Source organism: Lynx rufus, unplaced genomic scaffold (genome assembly GCF_022079265.1).
Source record: "Lynx rufus isolate CCGP_SWC_20201006 ecotype Redwood Valley unplaced genomic scaffold, mLynRuf1.p SCAF_13, whole genome shotgun sequence".
In the NCBI taxonomy this organism is placed as follows: domain Eukaryota; kingdom Metazoa; phylum Chordata; class Mammalia; order Carnivora; family Felidae; genus Lynx; species Lynx rufus.
This window is the reverse complement of record NW_025814827.1, coordinates 23897379-23914898: the sequence shown is the minus strand read 5'-3', so window position 1 is coordinate 23914898 and position 17520 is coordinate 23897379.

Genomic DNA, 17520 nt, shown 5'->3' with positions numbered 1-17520 from the left:
AGAGAGAGGGAGACACAGAATCGGAAACAGGCTCCAGGCTCCGAGCCATCAGCCCAGAGCCTGACGCGGGGCTCGAACTCACGGACCGCGAGATCGTGACCTGGCTGAAGTCGGACGCTTAACCGACTGCGCCACCCAGGCGCCCCAACCTTTGCTTCTTTTTCAAAGATGAGATAACCATATTTGTATGAGTCTATTTCTGGGGTCTCTGTTCTGTTCCATTGATTTATTTGTGTTTCACCAATACCACATTATCTTGACTACAGTAGCTTTATAGTAATTCTTGAAGCTGAGTAGTGTAAGTTCTTTGACTTTGTTCTCCTTCAGTATTGTATTGGCTATTCTGGATCTTCTGTCTTTCCATATAAATTTTGGATTTTTTTTTTAAGTTTATTTATTTATTTTTAGGAGGGGAGGGGCAAAGAGAGTGGGAGAGACAGAATCCCAAGCAGGCTCTGTGCTCTGAGCACAGAGCCCGACATGGGGCTCAATTTCATGAACTGTGAGATCATGACCTGAGCCAAAATCAAGAGTCAGATGCTTAACCAACTAAGCCATCCAGGCGCCCTTTTCTATATAAATTTTGGAATCAGTTTGTTGACATCTACAAAATAACCTGCTGGGATTTTGATTGCATTGCATTAAATCTACAGGTCAAACTGAGAAGAATGGACATCCTAACAATATTGAGTTTTTCTCTCCATGAACATGAAATATCTCGTCATTTATTTAGATCTTCTTTGATTTCTTTCATCAGAGTTTCGTTGTTTCCTCTCACATAGATATTATAAATATACCTAAGTATTTTCTCTTTCTTTGCTTTTTTGTGGGGAGGAGGGTACTAATGTAAATAGTGTTGCATTTTTAATTTCAACTTCCAATTATAGGAAAGCAATTGACTTCTGTATAGGTTGTATCTACAACCTTGTTATAATGACTTAGTAGTTCCAGGGTTAATTTGTTTGTTTTTTCAATGATTATTTGGGATTTCCTACATAAAAATTATGCATCTATAAACAAAGACAGTTTTACTTTTTCCTTCCCAATCTGTATATAACCTTCCCCTAACCCTTCTTCTCACATTGCATTAACTACGACTTCTAGTCAATGTGGAATAGAAATGGCAAGAGGAGGGACACCTCAGTGGCTCAGTCAGTTAAGCATCCAACTTTGGCTCAGGTCATGATCTTGAAGTTCTTGAGTTCGAACCCCAAGTCAGCCTCTGTGCTAACAGCTCAGAGCCTGGAGCCTGCTTCAGATTCTATGTCTCCCTCTCCCTCTCTCTCTGCCCCTTCCCCACTCACACCGTGCCTCTCTCTCTCTCTCTCTCTCTCTCAAAAAATAAATATAAAAAAAAAAAGAATTGGCAAGAGGAGACAACCTTGCCTAGTTTCTGATCCTAGGGGAAAAGTATCTCACTTCTCATCATTAAGTATCATGCGATCTGTATTTTTTTTTTTTTTTAGCCGTTGTTTTTCATATTAAGGAAGTTCTGGGAGCTTTTTATCCTAGTTTTCTGGGAGCTCTATTCCTAGTTTTCCTGGGAGCTTTTTATCATGAATGAAGGTTGAATTTTGTTCAATGCTTTTTCTGTATCTATTGATACGATTACATGATTGTTTTCTTTAGCCTGTTGATTTAATGGATTACAGTAGTTTTTTTGAATGTTGAACCAGACCTGTATACCTGGAAAAAATCCCACTTGGTCATAATGGATCATTCTCCCTATACATTGTTAAATTCAATCTATTAATATTTTGTTGAAGACTTTTGCCTCTATTTTTATGAAAGATATCGGTCTGTAATTCCTTTCTTGTAATGTCTTTGGTTTTGTTATTAGGGTAATACTGGCCTAACAGAATGAATAAGGAAGTATTCTCTGTGCTTCCATTTTCTGGAAGACATACAGAGAATTGGTATCATTTCTTTCTCAAATGCTTGGTAGAATTCACAGGGAAACCATCTAGGCCATGATAATAAAGACTACAGTAGAAATAAATTAAATGGAGACTAGAAAAACAATAGAGAAAAGGGGGAAAAAGTTGGTTCTTTGAAAAGATCAACAAAATTGACAAATCTTTAGCTAGACTGACCAAGAGAAAAAGAAAAAAGACTCACACACTAAAATTAGGAGTATAAGAGGGGACATCACCATTGACTTTACAGAAATAAAAAAGATAATAAATACTATGAAGAATTATATGCCAATAAAGTAGATAACTTAGATGAAATGAATAAATTCCTAGGAAGACATAAACTAATGAAACTGACTCAAGAAGATATACATATTCTTTTTTTTAAGGTTATTAATTTTGAGAGAGAGTGTGCATGCAAGCAGAGGAGGGGCAGAGAGAGAGAGAGTGAGAGAGGTTCTACACTCTCAGTGCGCAACCAAATGTAGGGCTCAAACCCACGAAACACGAGACAATGACCTGAGCCAAAATCAAGAGCCAGACCCCAAACCAACTGAACCACTCAGGTGTCCCTACATATTCCGAATATATGTAGAAAAAGCAAAGAGACTGAATTAGTAATTTTGAAATTTCCAACAGAGAAAAGCCAAGGCCGAAAGGCTTCATGAGTTAATTCTACTTAACATTTAAAGAATTAATACCAATTCTTCACAAATACTTCCAAAAAATAAGAGGGAATACTTTCTAACTCATTCTATAGGGCCAATATTACTCTGATACCAAAACTAATTAAAGACATAAAAAGAAAACTGCAGACAAACATTTCTCATAAATACGGAGGTAAAAATTCTCCGCAAAATATTAGCAAATCAAATCCATCAACATGTAAAAAGGATTATATACCATGGCCAGATGGGATTTAACCTAAGAAAGTTCATTGAACATCTGAAATATCAATATAATATACCATATTAATAAAACAAAGGGAAAACCCCACATGATCATCTTTATGGATACAGAAAAAAAATTTGGTGAAATCCAACACCCTTTCATGATAAAACTATCAAACAAAGTAGGAATAGGCAGAAACCTCAAACTGATAAAGGGTACTTATGAAAAGATACCATCAAGAAAGTGAAAAAAAAAGAACAATCCACAGAATGGGAGAAAATATATGCAAATCACATGTCTGATAAAAGATATATAACCAGAACATATTTAAAAAAACAAAAACTTTTACAGATCAACAATGAGAAGACAACCCAATTAAAAAGAGACATTAAGAAAACAATCCCATTTACAACTGCATCATAAAGAATAAAATACCTAGAAATAAATTTAACCAAGGAGGTGAAAGGCCTGCACTCTGAAAACTATAACACATTGAAGGAAGAAGCTGAAGATGACACAAATAAATAGAAAGATGTGTTATGCTCATGGATTGGAAGAAATAATATTTTTTAAATGTTTATACTGCCCAAAGTAATCTACAGATTTGATGTAATCTCTATCAAAATATTCATAGTATTTTGCACAGAACTAGAACAAAAAAATCCTAAAATATTTATGGAACCACAATAGACTCCCAATAGCCAAAGCAATCTTGAGAAAGGCAAAGCTGGAGGTATCTATAATCCCAGATTTCAAACTGTACTACAAAGCTATTGTAATCAAAACAGTGCAGTATTGACACAAGAATAGACACATCGATCAATGGAATAGAATTGAAAGCCCAGAAATAAACCCATATTTATAAGGCCAACTAGTCTAGGACAAAGGAGGCAAGAATGTACACTTGGGGAAAAAAAATCTCTTCAATAAATGGTGTTGGGAAAACCAGACAGCTACATGCAAAAGAATAAAACTGGGCCACTTTCTTACAGCATGCTCAAAAATAAACTCAAAATGGATTAAAGACCTAAATTTAAGACCTGAAACCATAAGACTCCTATAAGAAAAATAGGCAATAAACTCTCAGACATTAGCCTTAGCAATATTTTTCTGGATCCATCTCCTTAGGCAAGGCAAACAAGAGCAAAAACAAACAATTGAGACTACATCATACTAAAAAACTTTTGCACAACAAACCATCAACAAAATGAAAACACAACTTTCTGAATGGGAGAAGATATTCGTAAATGCTATATCCAATAAGGAGCTAGTATTCAAAGAATATATAGAACTTCTACAACTCAACACTAAAAAAACAATTCAATTTAAAAATGGGCAGAGGACCCAAAGAGACATTTTTCTAAAGAAGACATACAGATGACCAACAGACACGTGTAAAGAAGCTTAACATCACTAGTCATCAGGGAAAGACAAATCAAAACCACAAGGAGCACCTCACACTAGTCAAAATGGCTAGTATCAAAAAGACAAGAAAAAACAAGTGTTGCCAAGATGTGGAGAAAAGGGAAAACTTATGCACTGTTGGTGGGAATATAAATTGGTGCAACCTCTATGGAAAACAGTACATGGAGGTTCCTCAAAAAATTAAAAATAGAAATACCACAAAATCCAGTAATTCCACTACTAGGTATTTACTCAAAGGAAACAAAAATACTAGTTCAAAAATAATATTCACCCCTATGTTTATTGCAGCATTATTTACATGAGTCAAGATATGGAAGCAACCTAGGTATCCATCAATAGTGAATGGATAAAGGAGATGTGGTGTATATACACAATGGAATATTACTCAAGATGTGGTGTATATACACAATGGAATATTACTCAGCCATAAAAAGAATGAAATCTTGCCATTCATGATAACATGGGTAGACCTAGAGAGTAGCGTGACAAGTAAAATAAGTCAGAGAAAGAGAAATACTATATGATCTCACTCACATGTGGAATCTAAAACACAAAACAAACAGAAACAAACTCATAAATTCAAAGAACTGATGTTTGCCAGAGAAGAGGGGTGTCAGGGGATAGATGAAACAGGTAAAGAGAATTACAAGGTACAAGCATCTGGTTATAAAATAAGTTAGTCACAGGATGAAAGTACAACATAGGGAATATAGTCAATAATATTGTAATATCTTTGTATGGCAACAGATGATAACTAAATTTGTGGTGAACATTTCATAATGTATAGGATGGTCAAATCACTATGTTGTACACCTGGAAAAAAATGGAAAGGATTTGAATAGAAATATCTCCAAAGGAGATATAAAAATGGCCAATAAGTACATTAAAAAATGCTTATCATTAGTCATTAGAGAAATGCACACCAAAATCACAATGGGCTACTACTTCACATTCACTGGAATGGCTATAATAAAAACAAAAAAGACAGACATTAACAAGTGATGGCAAAGATACGGAGAAATTGGAACCCTCATACATTACTGGTAAAAACGTCAAATGGTTCAGCTGCTTTGGAAAACAGTTTGGCTGTTCCTCAAAATGCTAAACATAAAGTTACCACATGACCTACCAATTCTATACATAGGTATATACCCAAGAGAAATGAAAACATGTCTATACAAAATGTACACAGATATGCATAGCAGCATTATCCATAATATCCAAAATGTGGAATCAACCTAAATGTCCATCAACTGACAAATAAAGAAAATGCGGCACATCCATAGAGTAGGATGTTATTTGGCCATAAAAAAAAATAAGGTACTGATATATGTTACAACATGGATGAACCTTGAAACCATTATGCTAAATGAAAGAAGGAGTCACAAAACACCACATATCTCATTTACGTGAAAAGTCCAGAACAAGCAAATCCAGAGAAGGCAAAATAGATTAGCAGTTTCCAGGGTCTGGCATTATGGGAGGAGGGGGAATAATGTCAGCTAATGTGCATGGGGTTTTTGGGGGGGATTTTGAAAATGTTCTAAAGTTAGATTGGGTGATAATTAACTCTGTGTATGTACTAAAAACCATCAAATTGTATACTTTAAAAAGGTGAATTTATCATAAATTAAATATATCTCAATGAAGCTGTTTTGAAAAATGTAGAGAGAATGGGTGCATCACCCAGCTTCAATCATTATCAACTCATGGCCAATCTTGTTTCATCTATACCCTGATGCTGCCACCCTACTACCACTCCCACACTGGATTATTTTTAAAGTACCCAGATATTATTTCTTCTTCAAATATTCAGTATTTTTTCACTAATATCCAGTAGTATCTTTCCAAAAGATAAGGAGTCTTTAAAAACAATATGGTACCATTATCACATCTAAAAAATTTAAAATATCTTAATTTAATATAATCAAATATCCTATATTCTAATGTCCCTCAGTTCTCTCATAAATGTGATGTTTTAGACAGCTGCTTTGTGCAAATCAAGATGTACCACGCATTGTATTTCATTATTTGTCTCTTATGTTTCTGTGTATCCATAAACTCTCCCTCTTTTATTTTTCTTGCAATTATTGAAGAAGTGGGTTGTCGTGTAGAGTTTCCCACATTCTGGATTTTGCTGATTGCATTCCTGTGATGTCATTTAACATGGTCACTATTATATAGTGATTCACTTCTAGATGCCTGCTGCCAGGTACACTATAAATGTGAATTAATTCATAGTGCATCAACATAGTTGCCACTCCTGCAGTGCTTACTAAGCACCATGTCCTTTGTAGCATCCTTAACACAAATTATCCTATTTAATCTGTATAACAACCCAGTGTGGTATGTATTACTGTCCCCAGTCTAGAGATAAAGAAAATGAAGCTTAGAGAGGTTTAAAAAAATTGATCACAGTCAACCAGGCAGTAAATATTTGGGTTCAAACCCAGGTCTGTCTGATGTTATAACCCATACTTCTATCCATTATGTGATAATATCCCCATCCTTTGCCTGCGGCTGTAGTTGTTGTTTGCTTTTATTAACTCTGAGAAGCAGACCTTCAGTCCATTCAAAGAATTCACTTTTACCTTTCATTTGTAACATGTAGGATGGTTTCAGCTTGAAGTAACAGAAAAATCCATCTCAAACTGACTCATCAATACGGATATTTATTATCTCATATAACAAGAAATCTACAAGCGGGGCAGCACCAGTTCTGATTGATTTACTGACTAAACAACAACATCACAGACCCAGGGTCATTCTGACTCTTTACTGTGTCATCATCGGTGTGCTGGCTTCCTAAAGGGCCACTTTCAGATAACATGTCCAGATGCAACAACATCAGTGGAGATGGTGGCATGTTTCCCTGTATGTCCCTGTTGAAGAGCAAGAAAATCTTTCCCAGAAGGCTTTCACAGACCTCTCCTCAGTCTCACATACCAGAACTGGTTTGCATGCCCACCCCAACCTCTCACTGGCCAGTCAAAAGGATCTTGCCCGTGATAGTTTAGGAGTGTACCTCTGAGATGGTAATAGGGTCACCTTCCCTAATAGGTAAACACAGCTATACAGACTTCTGTAAAGAAGGAAGAGACGTGAATGGATGTTGAGTATCTGCTATATGTTCCTAATGAGGTATACTACATATTCCATTGTGAATAATGAAAATATTTCATTATAACTGCCACACAGAATTTTTTACTTTGTGTCAAGTGACATTTACTGTTGACGTATCAGCTTCCTCACCTACACAAAGACATTAGATAAGATCATATGTAAGGTCCCTTCCAGCTCTACCTGTTTCAATTTTACATTTGCATTTTCTAAAAAGTTGAAAGTTAAACCTACAAGATATGGTCCAAAAATGATGATGGGTTTCAGCTGATAAGTCATAGGTATGACTGACATCCATTTTTCCCTTAAAAAGTTTTAGATGTAGATATTAAAGAACTAAACAAACTGGAACTGATCATATCTTTCCATTAAGTTTCAACATTAAAAAGAGAAAGGTTCATTGTTGTACCTTTCTGCCCCATCCATTAACATCTACTAGCTTCTAGCCCTCATGGTACAGAGATTGATTAGAAGTTCTTTTTCACAACTTACTGTCTTTAATTTGGTGTCAGCATCCTCCTGGAGCTGGTGCATGGCTCTGGGACTGTCACAGAGCTCTAATATCTTTGCTTTGGCTGCCAACTATGACTTTAACTTAAGAAACCATTTCTATGCCTGCTTCCTGTCGCAGTCTTCATCTGAAGTAATGCTCCATTCATTTTATCACACGCAGACGTTTTCCTTGTGGGGAACCACAAGAAACCAAAAGAGAAAGATGGTACATCACTGAGTATCTTTCATATATCGAACCTTTTCTACTCTTTCTTCCAATCTGAATAAAACTGTTTTATTATTTTCAGCTTATGCCTATCATCAACTTTCTCTGGGGAAACTGTTGGCTTGATCTGTAAGTAGTCCTGTTCTTATTTAACAGAGGCTATGACTTATGATAAATGCACAACATAAAAAAGTCAAAGATATCATGTCACATAGGATATGTGGAATAACAAATGACAAGAAAACTTGGGAACATGATTTCAGCTGATTTGGTCATGCCTCCATTTCATTTCACTCTTTCTAGACCAGATGTGTCATTCTGGTGAGGAGGCAGTCCATTACCACAGTTGATAGTGGAAATCCCACTGGTCTCTCAGTCAGTATCCCCTGTATGTCAATGTTCATCATGCTAGTTCCAAGAGCCTTAGAGAATTAACTTTGTTTTCTGATTCAGCCCACCTTCTGGAGGAAGGCATGGCCCATTCCTTTGAAATGTACAAAGGAAAGACAGGGCTAACCCTCTTCTGGGGCAGGGTGGAAGGAGAGAAGATAGGCTTAATGATCTACCAGGTGACCTTGAGTAAGTCATATCACTTCTCTGTGCCTCTAAGAAATCGGGGGAAAATCCTCATTCTGTATCTCACAGATTGTTGCCAAAATCAAGTAAGAACATTGAGTAGGAAAGTATTTTCACAAATGCAAAGTTGTGTTATTATTTTCAAATATGGAATTTCCTCTGTGGTTTTGTTTTTTGGTGGTTTGGTTTTGGGGTTTTTTGTTTTGGGGAGGGTTTTGGTTTTTTCTTTTTTCCACATGATAACTGCACAAGTCATGCTAGATCATGATGCTGTTTCACCTCGATTCACCCTTTGCCTATTTCAGGCAAATTACACCAGCAATGCTGCATCCATCCCTTTGGTTTATTTCCCTTCCACCACAACCCTAAGATGCAAATCTCATCATAATGTAAAATACTGCATAGCAGCCACTTACAAAACTCAACATACTTTTACAGTTGAGATAAATGCTATATACAAGAGTTGCAGTAGAAGTATGCAAAAAGCATTCAAAAAGGAGAGACAGCACATCTAATTAGAGAAAGCTTCTGGAAGATAACCCCATTATGCCATATATTTGAGTAATATCTGTCTTTGTCCTATGTCACCCCACCCCACCCGACTTTCATGCTTCAGAGACAAGACTGTATTTTCTCTATCTTTGTAGCGCCCAAGAACCTGGCAGACAGCACATTTCAGTACGTTCCGGAAGTTAACGGGCTAAAAGGCTGACAATAACAAGCTGAGCGGGTTTTAACATTTACCCAGCCCAATGAGGCTCACCTGTTTTTAACTTAGTATTGTAGGTAGGACTTTCCAGGCGAGAAGTGTGCCCGGGAACCCCTGTAACCCCCAAGGAAGGGACCTTTATTACGGGTGTGTTAAGTGCCTAACAGAGGTGCTTTCGTACACGCACCTAATATGGGTTTAGTCCTCACAACACCTGTTTAGGTTTTAAGCCTATTTTACAGATGAGGTTGCCAAGACTCGATAGGCATAGTTTCTAGTCTCACATCTAGTAAAAGCCACTGCGCCTGCATGGGCTCTCCAACAACCTAACCCCAAAACTTTAAATCAGCCTTGCTAAACCCCACTGTCTTACCTTAAGCCGTCCCTGCAGGCATCTACCCTAGCTACTCCTCCTTCCCGGGTCCCCGCCCTAGGCCCCAGTAAAGCCTGTACAAACTCATGCTTTCGCGTAAAGATGCTCACTCACCCAACTGCTCCTCACAGGCTTGAAAAGCCTTTGCCACCCACCCTATCCGTAGCCCCGAGCTTCTCAAAAGAGGCTGCACAGCTTTCTCCCAAGGCTGAGGTCCTCGGCGCCTGCGGAGCTGGGACGGGGTCCGGACGTAGATTCCGGGAGAGGACACCTGCAGGGGAGGACCCGGCAGGGGGTCCCGCCTCCGCGCGGCCGCGGCGCGCCGCCTAGAACTACGCTTCCCAGGCTGCTCCGCTGCCGCCGCGCGCCCCAGCGCCGCGCCCGGCCGGGAGCCGCCTGTTGATCGCCGCGCTCGCCCGGGCCACGGCGCCGCCCCTGCACGGTCGGCCCCGCTACCTCGGGGCAGACGGACTTACGGCCCGCACCGCCGGCTCCGGGATGGGCGCACGTAAGGGTGAGCGCGCTGCGGGGGTGAGGGCCGGCCGGGGCCAGGCGTGGTCTGCAGACCCCGGCCCACAGCTCGTGGGCGGCCGCGCCCTCCCCGCGGGGCTTGAGGATGCTCCGCTGCGTCCGCGCTCGGCGGGGCGGGCGCGCGGAACCCGGGCCGCTTCTAGCCTCCGCGGCCGGGCGGGTAGTGCGGGGCGGCGGGGGGCGGCGGGGGGCGGCGCGGGCCAGAGGCGCCCGCCGGGGTGTGTGTCCCATGCTCCGCACTGCGGCTCCGCAGCCTCGGCAGCCCGGCGGGCCGCTGCAGTGAGGGCGCGGTCTCCCGTCTTCGCGCTGCGGGGCTGGGTTTTTCCAAGCTGGGCTTTGTTCCCCACTTTCTTCTCTCCGGTGAACGTTAGACAAGCTCCTGGAGCGTTGTGCCTGTCACTGCATCGTTAAAGCGGGAGATGGGGAAGGGTGGATTCTAGCTGGCATCTTTTTTTAAGATCCCTGGAGCTGTCACCCGCCGGGCGTTTCAGCCTCCGGGAAAGCGGCAATCGGAGCGGCCTGATGCTGCAGGTCCTCAAGACCTTCATTTTTTTTTTTCCTGGTTAAAGTAGTGGTAGCATGTGCTCCCTGAGTCTTCCTAAATTTTCCCTGTTGATCTGCAGAAAGGAAGATTGATTTTAAAATAATAATATTAATAAAAGGCTTCTAATGGGAATTTATACTTAAAGCATTCAAAGGTGGGAAGGTGATGCAGGCAAAATGCAAATGAGCAATGAAGGAGGCCGTGAATGCAAGGGCTTCATCTTACCCATTAAACGGCCGAATCACAAGGCACTTGGGAAGGGAATGCAAAAGAACATCGCAGGAGGTATTTTTTAATCCGGGTTCCTGTCCTAGCTGTACCATTAAGGAGCTGAGCAAGCCCCTTCACCTCTCTGAGTCTCTTTCTCCGTGTAAAATGGGGCGTTTGGGCCCATCATTTCCAAACATCTGTTCTTCCTAGATGCTCCTATGAGGGAACTGAAGGGATGAGGTCGCTTCTGTTCAACACCATTACAAAAAGCCTGATTGTGACAGAACAAGTGACTTTACCCTAGTGAAGAGGAAAGATTTTTTTTTTTCAGGGCTTAGGAATCCAATTTAAACACAAAATAAAACTGATTTCCTCTCTCTACTCTCTTCAGTCGAACCCAATAAATATGTATCACAGCCACTTTAATGTTTGTAAATTACTGTAAATTGGTAGGCAACTTGTGTTTCTTTGCTTTTGTTTTTAATTTGCTGAAGGCGAAGTCATGAGATCTGCGGGTAAAGGGAGAAGGTCTTGCGAGGCTAGTTAAATGTGGTCAACAAGGAGGTGGGGGGGGGAAGCCCCAGTAAGAAGTAACCAGAGAGCAAATGCACTGAGGAAAGAGAGGACAAGGACTGATGGGTCATTGTTTGAATAATACACAACAAAGGGAATAAGAGAACCAGAAAACCGGCGCTGTGCAAACTCTTCCATAACTGATTCAGGCAAGGACTCCTCCATGGTTTCAGAACCTTTGAGAGGTTGTTAGAGAATAGGATTATCTCACCACAAATTACCTAGAGAAAAAGTGGCCATCCAATGGAAAAATGAGGTTATCACCTCAGCCTAGTGCTCAAGCACACCAGCACCTATTATGAGTCTCCTGTGGGGATGCAATAACGTCATGATTTCACCTATGCAGTGTTCCATAAAGACTGGAAAGGTGACTGTTGGGAGAACAGGGAGTATTGCAGATTACAATACTCAAGTGATGTAACAACCACTTGACATTTGTGAACTTTGGATCCTAGATCAGAAAAAAAAAAAAAAAGCTATAAAAGATGACTTGGAGACAACTGGAAGAATTTTAACTTAACATGGGCTGCATATTAAATAATATTATGGAATTACTTTTCATTTTCTTAAGTGCAGTAGTGGTACTGTGGTTATGTAAGACTCTGTCCTTAGTCGTTTGAAGTACAGGTATTAGAGGAAACGTGTCATGATATCTGCAACTTTGAGCTAATTCAAGGGCGAAAAGTGAAAAGTGTAAGGGTGAGGGAGGAAGCTCAGGAATGTAGCAAAATGATGGCAGTGCATCTAAGAAAATGGTATCCTCGTATTTATTATACTGTTCTTTTATACTTTCTGTAAGTTTGAACTTTGTAAATTAAAAAAGTGGGAGAGATTAATAAAATTGGAAAGTCAATAAAGAGAAAGGATTGTGGAGAACTGTGCGGTTAGTGATACCTAGCCGCAGTGAATCCGTGGCTTTGAGTTTCCGAGATTAAAATCCTGTTGGAGGTGTGAGTAGGCTCAGGGGAAGTCCCCTTTTTTGGTTTTTCTTGGCTCCTATCAATCATTTATTCTGATGATACTACATCCCCTAACTCCAACCTCAAAGTATTGATAATTCCCAAACCTTTGAAATGCTAGCCCTACTCAAGAACCATCCTGAAAGCACCGTTCTTTCCTCTCTACATTCAAGATTTGTGTCCGTATAGAAGGAAGTTCCAGGGGTTGTTTTTATTTTGAGTTAGGGGAGTGTTGAGGAAAGAACAGATCCAGCCTTTTGATAGAACAGAAGTTGTTCTGTCAAATGAGAGGGTTTCCTCTCATTCTCTTTATTAGTAAATTGCATACCACCAAATTGTTTCTTATAGACCATAAGTGAGTGGTTCAAAGAGGCTCATAGAAGGCATGTGCAGAAGAGACCTCCTGTCGTCCATGCAGGCAAACAGAATGAACTCTGAAGAAACAACACAATTTTATACAGAGCCTTTTGCTGCAAAGATACTTTTGCTATGCCTGGAATATACATACTTCTACGTTTATGTTTTGCCCTCCTGTTCTGGCCTCAAGGCTACCCCATCTCTTTAAGTAGGTTGCCAGGTTTCCCCTATTGAAAGCTGGGTAGAGTGCTAATGAGAAGGTCAGCTCTAGGACGGTGGGTAATAGGAGCTCATGAAACAGGGTACAAGGCCAGTCGTGCCAAGCCTGGAGTTGAGTAGGGAGCAAATATGAGGCACCGGCCCTGAGAGGCCTCTCATCAGGGCAGTTGAAGGTGTCTAGAGTCTAGTAAGCTGGGCTGCTGTTCAGCCAGTATGTACAGAGACAGCCATCCCTGATATTTAGAACTGACAACCATTCTGACTGGGCAGTGCTCATTCCATACCATTTGCTAAGTATTTTGCATATCATATTGATAAGCAGTCATGAGTTGAGGTGCACATAGTACCTATAAGTCATAACAAAACATTGATCAAAACCTAGCTGGAATACAGATGCCAGAGTAAGAGACAAAATAGGTCAAAGACTACATAAGCAGGCAGAAGCTGGGAGGGCATGTGAATCAAAAGACAGAAAGTAGAGAACCCATAGTGTCAGTCAGGAAGTGAGAAGCCATCAATTCCTGAAGGCAAGGCAAGGGAATATGGCCAGAACCAATAGGCAGTTAAAAACTAAAAAGGCACATATACCCAAGTGCAGTGCAAGAAGTCAGGAAATAGAAACTCCTTAGAAAACAGAATCGGGCCAAAGGGATAAGGCAGCAGCAGGAAGCAGGACCTGCCAAGAGAATTACAAACCAGGTAGCAGTGTGGCAGAGAGTCTAAGACTTCCATGTGAAAGAGCTTCTGCCCCAGCCAGGAAGCTTCTTGGCTGCTGTCTGCCCATGTGGAAACCTATCTCCTTCTTTGGCCAGGCTATACATGGTGGCTTGCTACACCTGGCAACGCTGACCTGGAACTCTTAGAAGCTGCTGCCTTTCTATATTTAACAGATCCTGACAAGTATAACAGAGGGAACAAATACCCCAAATAAAAGACTATTCCCAGACCAAGGGCAAAAATGAAATGGCTTTGACTGAGGGCTTGCATGTGCTAGGCACCGTGCCGCTACGCACATTATCCTATTGTCACCTCCACCTTCTGAAATAAGTACTATTCTTTGCCTGTCTTGCGGAGGAAAGAACAGAGGCTTGGAAAAGCTTCTCTTGCACACAGACCTGTAGCCATCACACCCAGGGCTGGTTGACTCCAAGGCCCTTGCTTTAAGTCTTATGAACCTGGAGGGGATGGCTCACCGGTAGGCACATGGTCTTAAAAGGAGACTGTTTTCAAGCACAATTTGAGCTATGGGAAATTTTGTGTGGTAAGTTTGGGAAGTTAACAACACATAGTCTCAGAGACAAAGTCTTCAGTCTGGTGAGATCTGTTTCTCATTCCCCTTTCAGCTTGTTCCCTTCAATTGCCTTGTCTCTTTTTTGCCTGAAATTCCTCCGCATCCTACCGCATTCTCTGTCCTTCATCCCCTGAAAGTATTTCCCAGAATATGACAGGAGCCATTTGCTTGTTAAGGAAGAAAGAAAAGAAAGAAAGAAAAAGAAGGAAAAGAGAAATAGACATGACTGGGCCATCTTCAAATAGCTAGATTTTAAAACACAAGCTATGTGGTTATTTAAAAAAAAATGTTTATTTTTTTTTGAGAGAGAGACAGAGATAGAGCGTGAGTGGGCAAGGGGCAGAGAGAGGGAGACACAGAATCCGAAGCAGGCTCCAAGCTCTAAGCTGTCAGCACAGAGCCCAGATGAGGGGCGTCAACCCACAAACTGTGAGATTATGACCCAAGCTGAAGTCGGACACTTAACTGACTGAGCCACCCGGGTGCCCATAGACTATGTGTTTTGTACACATTTTTGCATTTGCCTACAGCTAGAAAGGAATTAAATATATAGGAATAACTCATGTCTTGTTGGAAGATACATTGATATGCCGATTTTGTTCTAATTTACTATCAGAAAATGTAGATTTGACCCTTGTGCATGTTGGTTCACTGGTTATTTTTAAACTATTATGAAATATTGAAGATTTATAATAAAGAATAGCAACTTCTCACTTCCCCACCCCTACTTGGGAATAAATCATCACCAGTATAGTTGAAGCCTGAGTCCCCCTTCTCCAGCCCCCTCCCTGGCCCCCTCCTCTCCCAGTGCGGCGTCTGTCCTTTCTATGAGCCTTCCTAGAGATGTATACTCCAAAGTAACTTAACGGCACAGTTTTGCCCATTTAAAAACTTTTCACTGTGTTTTTAAGAGTATTTTTTTGCGTAGTCTTTTGTAAAAATTCGCCTTTGGTTTGGACGGGGTTTAATAAATCGGACTGCTTGTTTTGGCTTTGGCTCCAAGTCTTTGTGTGTAGGCAGGGCCAGAGGCTGGGCGCTTGGTGTGGTATCTGCTTTTCCTCTCATACCGCTGTTGTACAAATAAGGTAGTGGACAAAGAAGCAAAGAAAGCCGCACTCCTTGTTTTCCTCCCCAGGGCTTGTGTCTTTGGGTAATAGAAGAGTGATTGGAAGACCCAGGTCATTTGTCCTTCAGCTCTAGTCCTTCCTCCGTTTTCCGTTCTCCTAACTGACTTGGTGTGCGTGCCCACCTGGACTCTGGGAAGGCTTGCTTGGCACTCGCTTCATTCTAGCGTGTACATTTGTATCTTGTTGCACATTGAGTGCTTGCCATGGGACAGACGCTGTGCCGGAGAGGAGGCTGAAGCAGCGCTTTGCAGACTTTCCACTGTGGCATCGCCAACGGGAGGAGTGACCAGATGTGAGCCTTTGTGGGGCCCAGCACAGAGCTGAAGCAGGCCAGACAATCATGAGCCAGAGATCTGCAACTTGCCTTTTACAATTCTGTGAATGCTGCATTCTTCTCCGCAGTATACCTATGTGTTTTATTAAATGATAGTAACTAGCTTTCCCCCAGATCTTTAAGTCACAGTTGTGCTCCAGGAGGATGCACTATTTTTTCTCTCTTCTGGCTTTGACACCCCTTCATTAAATGCAGTGTATGCGGTTTGTTTTAAGGGTACCATTCTATTTATTAACACGTTACTGTAGCTAATTAATTAACATCTCTTGCCCTGCCAAACTGTGAGCTTGGTTGGAGCACAGGATATCATTTGTTTTGTTCAGTGCTCTTGTCCCAGCGGTATCTGAAAAAGGTGAGCGTTCAGTACTTATTTGTTAAATGAATATACAAACCTGAGCTTGAGAAGCATAAGAATATAAAGAATTATGATGTTGTCCCTGTCCTCTGGGAGTTTGTGGTAAGAGTTGGAGAGAAAACCATATATGTGACAAACATGAAAAGATAATGAGAGAGCAAGGGATGAATACCAAATTGGTGACATAGTGTGAATTTAGGAAGAGGAGTGATTCCTGTGGTCTTAGGTGGTCTCAGTTCCATGGCACAGAGTAGAGGCATGTAGTGGAATGAACTCTGAACCAGTGGGTCACTTCACCTCTCTGAGCTCACTTCCTTCATTTGCATTTGTTGGATGCCTACTCTGGGTCAAGACTTGTGTTGAGAGCCAGGATTATAACACTGAACAAAACTGGTATAGTTCCCACCCTCACAGAGATTAGCAAGGAAGACAGAGGTAAAACAAGCAGTGGTAATGAAGTCAAGAGGAGCTGTGATCAAGGGTGTATGCCATGGGAGAGGAAAGTGACCCCGACCTTGTCTTGGTGTCTGAACAAGGCCTTCCGGAGAAATTGAAGCTTACATGAGGCGAGAAGATGAACAAGACAGCATTTAACTGAGAGTGGGGTGGGGTAACTAGTGCTCTGAGCAGAGGGAGCAACATAAGGCATGATCCAGGAATTGGAGGTGGTCCAGGAGGCTGGAGCCAGGAAGGGATGGGGAGTGCAGTGCAGGATGAGGCTGATGAGGATGACAGAGGCCAGACTCTGAATTTGATCCTTATCCACAAGGCAATGGGAAGCCATTGGAGAATTTTAAGCAATAAGGCAGAGTTTTTTAAAAAGATCATTTGTATGGAGAAAGGATCAAAGGGTTAAGACTGGATGTGGCAGGGCAGACAAGTGAAATAGGTGGATTCTAACATGTTCAGGTAAGGACAGGGTTTGGTGATGGATGAGTGAGGAGAAGACAAGAAAAAGAACGTGTCAAAGATGGCTCCCTAGTTTCTTGGCACCAACTGGAAATTCTAGAGGAGGAGAAGCTGTTTGGTAGGTCAAATGATGAGAGTACTCAGTGGTGCTTGAGACAGCCAAGGAAAGATGTTGGCTTGGCAGTTGGAAATATTTGGACCTAGGCCTCAGGAAGAAAGTCTAGGACAAATATATGGATTTGGGGGTCTTTAAGATATGGATTATAGTTAAAACTTTGGAGGTGTTGAGTTCCCTCAGGGAGATTCGTAGGAGAGAAGTTCTAAAACAGGACCTGAATATGCCAGTAGTTAAGATGGAGGAAAAGGAATTGCCAAAAGAGACCAAG